A 12,110-nucleotide genomic window follows, 5' to 3' on the forward strand; every position below is an offset into this window, starting at 1 on the left:
TACTACATGATACAGTCATAACAATACAAACATTCAACGGCCCGAACTGTTTACATCCTATTACGTCCAACAAATGTATCAGATCGCAAAGTCAAACGATCAGCAATCCAATATGCGTTTCAAAATGTCCTGGCGGAAGGCGCAAAGCCGTACATCACGCGCGTGTGGGGGGAAATGAACATTCAACATGATGGAAGGTTTTCCATTTCCAAGTGTTGGGTTGCCACAGGCCCCGCCGTACCTGAAGAAGAGCGCCGGTGGCCGCGTCGCTGCCAGCTGCCACCGGAACAAGACGCACGGCTAAATAAGTGCTGGCTGATAACAGAGCCAATGCACTGTCAAATGTGCTTTATAATGCTGACATTTATAGATCACTTTTTAGTGCGGGGCCGGCTTGGAAATAAAGTCGGCCATGATTCATGTCCCCGCCGTGTCAGTCTTACATTAATATTATGACCATATCCATCATGTTGGCCATCTATAATGAACAGATGCTGTAAAACACCATTTGGCGTGACAGGAGAGGCGGCGGCGGCGGAGGCGGCGAAGGCTTCCATTGATGCCTCGCAAACCGGAACAAAAGTGCGGGAAATCGGGGAAATAACCAAAAGTCAGAGTATGAGCTTCAGATGTGTCAAACGTAGCAACCCGCCTTTGATAGAGTTCGTCTCGCTTACCTGGCGGGGCGGGAATGTTAACACGGACTGAACATGAAACACATTTTCAAGTACTTTTTTGCTGAATGGGCTTCATGATTTATGTATGACTTCAAAACCGGGTTGGAGAAATGAGCCGATACCTTTGACGTGTTCTTTGTTGCTCGGGATTCACATGTCCGACATAGACGAGATTCCCAGAAGGTAAACTGAGAGGAGGTGGTTCAAATCACACCTTACGCCAAAAATACTCCTCATCTCCGCCTTCGGTGGACTATTTCCTGTCATCTGACATTGTAACAGGATATGCGCCTTGTCCGCGAGTGGGAGCTATGTGTGGGTCTCCTCCTGCAGCTGATGAGCACAATTGCTAAGATTTGACAGCTGACCAACGTGATGGATCAGGGCTGACCAAACCCGGGAGTGGTCGTCATTCACACAATGTTGCCTGTACCCATGTCAGGTGACATGGTCAATGACCCAGATCTACTTTTACATCGTGTTGTTGTTTCTCATATTAAATAGCTAGGTGATGAAGCAAAAGTCCAATATTTTTCAGGAATTCCAGATCCACCCTTTAGCAAGCAGCAACTGAGTCACAGTACCAAATTCAAAACCAAAACAAGAGCAGACTATGCCAAAGGCAAAAACTGTATCATCCTGTCATCCTGTTAACAATTTTTTATATGGATTAATTTTTTTAAAAATTATTTTTATTTTTATTATTTGTTGTTTTTATTATTATTTGATTATTATTTTAATTTTTTTATATTATTTTATTTGATTATTCTAATTTATATATATTATCATTATTTGATTATTATTTTCTTTTCAATCTCTGTGGGCTTTATGAATAGAAATTTGGTGACTATAAGGCACACATTGCCTTGCTAGTGTGTATTGCGTAATCAATAAAGTACGATGCAGCCAAACGGGCTGTCGATGGTTTGTTTTGCTGTGTGCCCGTCAGATGACGAGAACGTTTTCCTCTCTCAACCTGACTAGTGACTGAGGATCCTTCCCGTCGTGCACTGCTTCCTTCTGTCTTACGGTTTTACGACAAGCTTCAAAAGTTGTCACTTGCAGTTGTGCGTGTGCAGACACTGCATCAACACCAGGAAATCTACATTTGTGCCTTCTTTGGCTCTAATAAGAAATGGCGATCCGGCCCCCAGGAACCGCAGAGGCCGGCGCTGTGATGTTGGTGCATAAGCCTCGCCCTTTAAAAAAAAACATGTTTGATTCTCCATACTCCAATATTGACCAGCGGTCTCTGTTTGATGTATGCATGACACCCCCCCCCCCTCCCCCACCTCACCCCACCCCCGCATTCACCTCCCCACGCCGGCAGCAGCGCACAAACCCAATGTTTGGGCTTAACTTGTTAGTTCTGCTGCTGATGCCCCGAGATATTAGCGCGCGATGGCACGGCCTGCTCGCTGATGGGTGACGGCTGCGTTGTGTGTTTACACGGGAAGGCTCAGTATGTTTGCCATTACACGGAAATATTGCCACTGTACTCTATGAACTTTTTTTTCCCCCGCCTATCACTGTAAGAATGAACAAGTGGAAACTGTTTGTTTTTGAAACGTTTGACGCACAAATGACTCTGCGGTCAAAAACATCTCCGGGGCCTTCCTAATTTTTTTCTTCTGAGGGCTGAAGAGAGAAAAATAGGAGAATGTGACGTGATTCCAACTATGTAACGATATGCAAAGTAATCATTTTCATATTGAGTTTATATTGATTTATTTAGATTAAAAAAAACCCCAGCAAGCTAGCAAAAAGTCTATTTTAGGCTGGTTAGATCTGCCTCGGTTCTGAGTCGTCCCCACATTAAAAAAAAAACCATACTGTATATTTTGGCTGTTTTAAAATAAAAACGTAACCTCATGCATGACCTCTTTGTGTTTGACTCAAAAATCAAGCCAAACATCTATAATCAAAAGTTTCAAAGAGCAAAAGCCATATCTGCGTCACCCACAAAGAGCGGTCAGGAATGACTTTTCTCTTTCAAGTCCTCGCAGACATGCTCGCAGGTCACCTGATGAGCATCAAGTTGTAAAAAGGCGGAAGAGGCTGCTATTATTAGCTTAGCAGACTTGTGGCGTGCAGATGACAGGAAGGGCGGCCTGCCACAAGGAATGCCTTTGTTCTTCCCATCCAGAGAGGAAATTGATTTCTTGTGATTTTTCATAAATGCCGCCCGTGGGCACAGCTGGGGGTGCCTGCGGGCTAAAAAGGAGGACGTGTTTTGGAAACGTACGGTGTCATTTGATGAGCGGTCTTGATAGAGTAAGTAAGTGGACCATTTGGTGGCAGTCGCTGATGGTGTAGGGGCGTCAAACTCATTTTTGTCGCGGGCCGCATCGTAGTCATACGATTCCTTCGAAGGGCCATTACGACCGTCAACAAACTGATGAATAACTAAGTTTGAAACCGCAGACTCGTAAAAATGTTCAAATAATTTTAAAAGATCAACGGTAACAAAAATTGCAAGCAAAATGTGTATTTTTTTTTAAAGTGAAGACAATTTGTAACGTTAGTATTGACAGATGAAGTTGATGCACAATTTGACTTCAGGGGCCACATAAAATGATTTGGCGGGCCCGTATCTGGCCCCCGGGCCTTGACTTTGACACCTATGGTGTAGGGGTACACTTGCCTGTCTTGTGTGCCGACACCGTGAGTTTGATTCCCGCATATGACGGTGTGAATGTGTGTGACCCCAAAAAAAATTAATAAATACAAAAGAAGAAAAAGTAGACCATTTGGGACGCTATCTGGAATCTCCCCCGCCAGTGGGCATGAGGGATTCGAACGGTGGCTGCCAGAGTCAGTGGTGGAAAATCTGAATCAGAGGTGGAAAACGATTCAGATCCAATTTAAGAAAATCAGAACTTGTAATAAAACGTCTGTGGCCCTCGCCGTCATCAATGTGCCCATCGCTGTGCTCGATGTAGCTTAAAACGTATCCAGTCACATTACCCCAAGAATTTATTGAACCGACGGATAAAGACAAAACCAGACCGGACTCAAGCTTAGCGCTCCGTCTAATAAACAATCTTGAAGTATTTCCGAAAGTGCTTAGTGGGGCAAGGCTGTTTAGAGTGAAATTAAAAAGTCCATTACCATGACAATAAAATGTGTCCACTTGCTAAAGAGACCATGTGGTCCATGAAAGGACCGCCCGTTCCGCCAGCTCTTGTCGATGCAAGTCGGCTTTGGCGCCTGCGCCTTGTTCTTGGACTCGCTATCAAATGGCACATGAACGCTGTAATCGGAGCAATTTTCCAAACATCTTCAACTTCCACCACACAGAAACGGATCCAGGAGCGCGGCAACAAAACCGGGCCGCGTGTCAACTTCTGATTCCAAAACGTTAATGATGTAGATCAAAAGCGGCTACTGAGACGGCACACTTTTGTGTTCTCAGACTCCGATTGCGTGAGTGAGTGAGTGAGTGAGTGAATGCCCGGAGAGGGTGTGATTAAACAGGTATGTAGGCTCATTTCAACATATTGAAGACGCTAATTGCTACTGAATGCCGTGCGGTGCAAAGTGTTGGACCAGGATGTGGAGGAAACGCTCATCAAATAGAAGCAGAGCCACATTTTTCCATGCGAGTGGGTCCAACAAACACAATCCAGGTTTCATGTGAAATGAACATGGTTTGCTTTATTTTCCGAATCAAATTCCACAGGGAGGATTCAAAGGCCCAGTGGGGATTCAAAGAAGTTGCGCAACATCTGTCGGACGCCTCGAGCTGGAATAATTACGGTGTCATTTCGTAAGTGTTAAGTTGAATTCAGGAGCATGTGGCACCTCGCAGTCACAATTCTGAGATTTGAATTTCTGGGTAGTCTGATTTTCTTCCTCAAAACGAATTGAAACGAAACAAAAGCAAATAAAACAAAATGTTATTTGGTTTCTCTCAGTCAGCTAGGATTACCGTTTTTTTCCGTGTATAATACGCAAAATTTAACTAATTTATTGTCCTAAAATCTGGGGTGCGCATTATACATGGGTACAATTTTTTTTAAATTTTTAAAAAAAATTTTTTTTTTTTTTTTTTTTTTTTGAGAAAATCATGGTACTGGTACGAGTATTGATTTATGTATTGTTCTCTTCTTGTCATGTTGTGAAAGAATGTGGGTTGAATAAATACCGAAAGAACAATAGTGTGTTTGTACTGTGCTCTGGTCATTTCGTCAAAGAAGGGATAATAGTCCTCTTCTCTTCTTGACTGACAATGAATGTGATAGCTTAATACAATCAGCAAATAACAAAATGCGTATTACAGGTAATATTTTATTTCACAACACTTTGCCTTGTTCCTTTCGTCTCTGCTGTTCACTTCAAACACGCTCCATACGAACGCAATGCTCTCGTATCAGACGCTTGCTCGATCACCTGCTCGTTTGCTGTCACAATGTACCCTACACAAATCCGAAACATTTGTTGCGGCTCCGAGTCACGACGAGGGGCAAGTTTTGGTTTCCAAGGGTGTTATTATTCCTCTTCAACGTCTCTCCCATACAGAGCCGCCTTTTTCACATGTCCGCACGTCACTTTCCTCTCTTTTCATCTGATCGCGGTGGTGCCTTTATGGGCAGTCGGAGAAATCAACGCCAACAAAAAAAATACATCCAGCCTAGTTAAGACCATACCAAAGACTATAAAAATGGGACCCATTGCCTCCCTGCGTGTGTGACGATCATTGGGACTTAAAAAAAAAAGAAAAAAAAAAAAAATTAAAAAAAAAAAAAAAAAATTGGGTGCGTATTATACATGGGTACAGGCTTTTTTCCAGCATCAACATGCCATTGTTAGGGTGCGTATTATACATGGGGGCGTATTATACACGGAAAAAAACGGTATATCCAATTCATTCAAGACTGTGCCAGATTGTTTACTAAAGAGACGAGAGTTCTTTGTTACAGAAGTTTACTGATCTTAATTCTTTAACATCACAGCCACACCGTAGAACTGGTGAGACAACACGTATATAAACTTAGATTTACAAAACATACACATCAAATACAAAAGTAAAACATACATACCACTTTGGCCTGTAACTGTTAAAACTGTTTTAACTTTTTAAGTTTTAACTTGACGCGTCCTAGGTCAGCCATTAACTATCGCGCTGTTGGATGACGTCACCTTACCGCTTCCTTCCCGGAAACAGGAAGTGCCCTCGAAGTTGGATTTACTTTCAGTCAAAACTGAAAGTAAATCCAACTGCTTCGACTTCGGCAGTTGTAAAGACTACACAAGATTAGCAGTAAAAGATGGATGGATGGATGGACGGATGGATGGATAGAAGGACATACGGATGGACGGACGGACGAAGGGGTAGATGGAGTTTAACGTTCGCCATTTCTACTCGGACTTGACCCAAGGCCAAGGTTACCTTTGAGGCCGTGACAATCTCGTGTTGACCTCCGAAACAAGTCCGACATGAATAATTACACGGCAGGCTGACGCGTGAATGCCCGCTTGTGTAATTATTCATCCTTGGCAGCCATTTTGATGTAAATAAATGATAGGTGAGCTTCTCCCCTGACTCCCTGTGGCATTTGACTTTGGTTGGGGTCCTCCTCGCATGCTTCCCCTGCTGTGATGTGGACCGAGAACACTTTTGACACATCTCTTAGAACACACTTCTAATTTTTGCCCCAGGCGCGAGTGATGACGCGAGCTGCCACTGAGGTCTGACAACATGACTTCTCTGCTCCTCTGGCCAAAGATGCTGCAAAGCCGAAGCCTCGCCCGCCTCCAGAAGAGCGAATCGGGGTATCTTGGGATTGAGTCGTTCCCCTCCCCTTGTGGGACATCAGTTTGAATTAGCAGCAGCGTGGTCTGACTCTTAAGGCATGGCCGCTGACAGCCGGCATGCTCACGCACCAGGTGCCGGTGTCTGCGACGGGCGAGGTGCTTCTGACACCTACCTGCTTTTCAGCCACGCCCTGTCAAGGCAGCCAGCTTTAATTAATGTGATGATCAAAGCAGGAAAAGCAAGTTTAGCCCCGAGGAAGCGATCCCAGTGAGCTGCGTCTTCACTCGCTAATTATTAGCATTAAGGTAGACGGCGCTTATGCGTACATGACTACTTCAAAGATTTGATTGGGGTGCAGTTGGTTACGAGAGCGGAGCTAGCGCCCGGAGGATGCGGTGGTGACATCAAAACATCAGTGTGGATAAATCTGCTGGTGGAAAGCTATCAGCCACCAGGTAACCTTCCTTTATCCGCTCTGACAGCGCTTCCTTGCTGTAAACATTAGTTGTGGAAATTTGCATGAAGTCAAGCAGGGCAAATAACACCAGAAAAGACAGAAACTTTCAATCTGAAATTGCTGTTTAAATTGACATTGGGTTTTTTGTTGTTGTTTGGCCTGACGTGAACTCTGTCGGAGAGAAAAGTTATAAACAAAACAATACTTGAGATGGCAAGAAATTTCTGGTAGATTGAAATCTTTGCAAACTCATCATTTTGTAACAGGGACTTTATCTTACTTGACCAAATCCAGATTTGATGATTTGATGCAAATTGTTCTAAAGTGATCAGACTCATTTGAAAATGTGATCTGGAACAGGAAACATAATAGAAGTGCTTGTAAACAAGACTTGGGATTTTCCCAGTCACAAGTCGAGTTGAGGCCTTTAACTTGCGGCTATAGACGTCAAAAATCCATTTGAACTGGCCTGGTAGTGACGGCTATAGACGTCAAAGATCAATTTGAACTGAGCTGGCAGTGAATGAATTAAGGAGGACAAAACATTTGTTCATTTGTACAACTCGTCCGATGTCAACGTTTCTTTTCTTCCCCTATTTTATTTTAATTTTGATTCCCACATTGCATTGTTGTTTCTTCCAAACTCTTGTGACCTCATGTTCAGGGTCTTCTTTCTTGAGTTCCCCCAATTTGACCTTAAGCCAGTTTAATAGACAAAAGACTCTCACAGACAGCTATGAGCGTAATAAGATTTGTCAGGAAGAAATCTTCTGCCGAGGTACAGTCGTAAAAATCACTTTAAGTGGATCACCATGGCCAATTTTTAAATATGAGAGCAGACTGAATCGGCGCTGTGTCCGAGTAAAAGCCATGTAATGACGAGTTAAATGAATCCTTCGGAGTTTGTTGTCGTGGCGCATGAGTAAAAACAGGCCTGCATCTCTGGGTTTCCCCCTTCGTTGTTGTAGGCTGTGAATAGAGCGGAACGGAACAACGCCGGCCCGGGACTGAAACACAGGCCTCGTTGAATCATGTGATGGGGGAAATTTCCGATAGTTGCCATCATTGTCCAGACAAAAGGCCCCAGTGTCTGCCGCTGCTCACAAGTGGCACGTAGTACCTCCAGGCAAAGTCAAATATCCACAAAGAAACAAGCTCCTGGTTTCAAACACGAGTTGTTGACCATCCTCAGTTGACCTTTGCTAACCTGCCTCAACTACCTGCAGGGTAGTGACTTGAAGTAACTTACACCTGAACATAGGAGATCACTTCAGAAGCTCAAGTCAGAAGCAACTCTTCATTCTTCTAATCAAATGACCTACACGAGCATCGTTAAGGCCGAAAAATGGATGGAGATGAGACGTGACCTTTGTCCATTTTCCTCAAATTATCCAATTTGGCCTTTATGAGCTTCTATTGCCTGGGAGCTTTGAATTCCTCTTGTCTGTGAACAAGAGACGCGCTTGTTTGCTTGCGCGGTCATTCTCCACGGAGCTCCAGCGTAGATATTAATCATTGCTAGGACACACCGAGGGGGGAAAAAAAAAAAAAAATAGCACTTATGGGTCGTAGCCTAATGAGTCAGTGTGACAAAACGCTGGAACACGGTGGGTCTTTGTGTCACTTCCCGTTCCCAGGAATGTTGCTCGTCTTATGACTCGAGGTGGGGTTGCGGAGGTGAACGGCATCGGCGCTCGGCCTGGAAATTTGAATGCCGACACAGTGGCACCTTGTGTTCCTCTTCCACCCCCGCCGCCTCCCGTGTGAAGCCGGTATTGTACTGGCCGTCTCAAAGAATACCTCCTTTTCTCCGTCCTCCTCGGCAGCTGCCGCGCATGTCGAGGAGAAAATGACCATGTCTTGTGATGAATGGCACTTGACCCCTGGAACTCGCTCAAGCGGGGCCGCATTACATTAGCCAGATCTCACACACACACCCGAGTTAACATCCGGGAGAGCCGCGGCAGCCGCTAAGGTGCCGCAAATGAAGATTAAATATTTGTTACCGGTACACATCGGTGGTGGCAGGGGCTGCCTCACCAAGAGCCCTTTTGTTACATGATGAATTGCCACGACCGGCGCTCATAAGCAGGATTAACAATTAGCTCGAGCTGTCCAACAGTCACTCCAAGATGGCTGACTAATTGAGCGGCTGGTCGTCTATTGTGTCTGCCGAGAAGGCCGCAGACGAGGGAATGCTCACGGGTTCTTTCATCCCCTCTCAGGCTTATTACCGTGCTGAAGACATACCCGCTATTAGCTGCTAAGTGCTAGGCTAATTTAGCATGAATATTCATACCGCAGACAACTCATTGGAAACATTGTGAGAAGTTCGGTGTGCTGCAAAAAAATGAATCAACCCAAAATTTCCATATCACGAATTCTCAGCTCAGTCAGAGACAAGTTTGGGAGGAGAGAGAACGGAAGAACCTGTGACGGCACATAACTCAGAAGAGCTTCCTGCGATCCCCCGGTGTCCATGGGAAGAACCCAAGCGGAACAGCTGTGACAGCATGCCGTGGCTCCTAATAAAAGCTTTTGCAGGGAGCCCGCCGACTTGATGCTCAAGTGAATTGTTCCCTTGTTGAAAGGCGACAAGGCCCAGGAAGGAGCTGCCCCGTCGTCCGTGGGATGCGTCCAAATATTTGACAGCGTTATGAAAACCCCTTTGGCCTCTTGCAAAGCCTTCATACTCCCGTCAACCCCCGAGACCGATTCGTGTCATTGTTGGGGGCCCCCGAGAGTTCAAAGCGTTTCTTTGGGAGTGGCTCAGTGTGCACCGACACCATGTCACGAAATTAGCCGTTAGCGCCAAACAGGTTTCAATCAAAGAGTGCCAGCCAAGACCTCGTGACCGGCGTTTATGAATCACCTCTTTGAGCCGCCAGTCGGCCACTTTGTTCCCGCCGCCATTGAGCCGTCATTCAGGCAGGTAGTCCCACCGAGAGCCGGTCGGAACCTGGCGGCTGAGACCTGATGGCTGAGTGCCGAGCCAAGTGTGACTTCAACGTGCACTCGGTTGTTTACCCCAGTCATCATTTTCCTCACATTTTTAGACCAGGTTGTTGTTTGGAAACTAATAAACAAACATTAGTGTTCTCTGAAATAAATCTTTATTTGCAACTTCCTGGGTTCTCGTTCTTCTGTTTACTTGCTAACATGCTACATGCTAACACCTTCCATCAGAAATTACACGGAGGACACGAGAAGTTCGACAGAGGAACCAGGCAGAAGGAAGTTGAAACGTCTTTGGAATGAGAAGCTCGCTCCTCGAGCTCATCATTTCTTGAGGAAATCTACTCAAGATGATGTCACGTCATTGCCAAACGTCACAAATGAACCATTAGCGTGGCTGAATTATCACCACAAACGTTTTATACGCTTCATAATTTGACTGCGATAAACAAAAACAATCTTTCACACCTGAAACCTGTTGTTTGTTTGAATCCGGATTTGGCTTTGTTCATTTTTGCCCGCAGGCTTGAGCGCACACAGGCCGCGGGCGGCTTTGAATCACTGGCAATGCGCCGCTAATTTATTTGTGCTGAGCATTATGGGAATTAATGTACCTGACATTCTGTGACAACACTCAGCGCTTTGTGGCTCTTTTCACGTTTCCCCCAATGTGCAGTCCTGCTGTAGCGGCGTCCATCGCCGCCACCTTGCTGACGGCACACACACACACACACACATACACACACTCAGTTGGCAGTGAAGCTGGAGGTGCACGAGGCTGTTAGCGGCGCCTGATGATAGCGGCAAAACATTAACATAATAATTAGTGTCTTGTAATTGTTTCATTAAAACCAGTTGTTCCATTTCTCCTCTTGTTCTCCCCGAAGACGCAAGATGAAGTTTGGACGGCAGCCAAAAGCAAGACTCCTTGCATGTTTGCGCCCGTTCAAAGCTCGTCTGCAAGCTGGGCCGAGCGGCGCCCGCTGCGGCGCGAGTCGGGCTTAGCCGCAGCCGCCCTATGACGTGCGACTAAGTTGTTTTTTTTTTTTGGTCTTCGATGTTATCAGAAATTGAACCTTTAAAATGGCACAAAAGGCCGCTGAAAGGCAAATCATCCGTTACCGTGACAATAATTGTAATCAAATTTCAACACAGCAGATGGAATTCACAGTATTTCTTAACTGTATCAATTAAGAGAAAAAAAATGGGCAAAGTCGTCATCAATCTCCACTTATGACTTCCACGTGTCCTGTGACTGCGGGGCTGGTTGAGGTCATTGCTTATGGCTGTCGTTGTTGTTGATGGTTTTAATCTTTTAAAACATCTGACCGCTTGTGTTTCCACGCCGCTGAGAAAATCTCACATTTAGACAAGATTTTGATGATCTCATGCCCGAATAAAAAGGAGCTTTTTATCTCCCAGCGAGAGTACAGCGGCGCTGGTCGATTTCTTTATTTCTTTATTTTGTGATGGTTCTTCTGATCCGTCTTATGCACCAACCAAACTCCACAATTACCGACAGGTGACGAGTGTTAGTGTAAGCAACACAAAGAAAAAAATTGTTACTAAGCTGCTGCTAATGCAAATGGTGGCATGCATGACAATCAACACACAGACACACACACGCACACACACACAGATAGCACCGCCGCTGGCTGTATGAGTGTTTTTTGACAAACTTGACGAGCGTCTTGTGCAAATCATTACCAAAGCGTTTTATGTCCAAATAATTAAGACGAATGTGTGCATAATGGGCGCTTACAGCATATATACGTTTCCATTTCCTCCAAGACGCGATTTGTTGGCAGCCTAGGAATAAAGTGACGTTGTTTCTTATTGAATTTAGGAGGCAGAGCGCAATCTAAAACATTGATAAATAAATGCAGGAAGTATGAATATTTTTGTTTGTTTGTTTGTGCCGGGTGTCAATTCAGCAAGCCCCCCCCCTCACCCCTCCCCTCCCTTGCCCGACTGAGTCGTGCACTGCAATTAACTCTGAGAGCGGTGTCTATAAATCAACTTCCTGAACTGTATGTGAAGGAGATGAGCTTTTTGAAATTAGCACCATTCGCCGTATTGCGAGGAGGGTGGGGTGGGGGTGCTGAAGAGGGCTGGGCTTCTGAAAATAATCAATATCAGATATTCAGAAACATGCGAGAAACAACTTTCAGAAAATCACCGTCATTCTTCAGTGCGCCACGGGGGGAAGCACACGCTCTCTCTCCCGCTCTCTCGGTGTTCAGTGCCATGGAGCGCGTCCCTC

Source organism: Syngnathus acus, chromosome 2 (genome assembly GCF_901709675.1).
Source record: "Syngnathus acus chromosome 2, fSynAcu1.2, whole genome shotgun sequence".
Taxonomy (NCBI): Eukaryota; Metazoa; Chordata; class Actinopteri; order Syngnathiformes; family Syngnathidae; genus Syngnathus; species Syngnathus acus.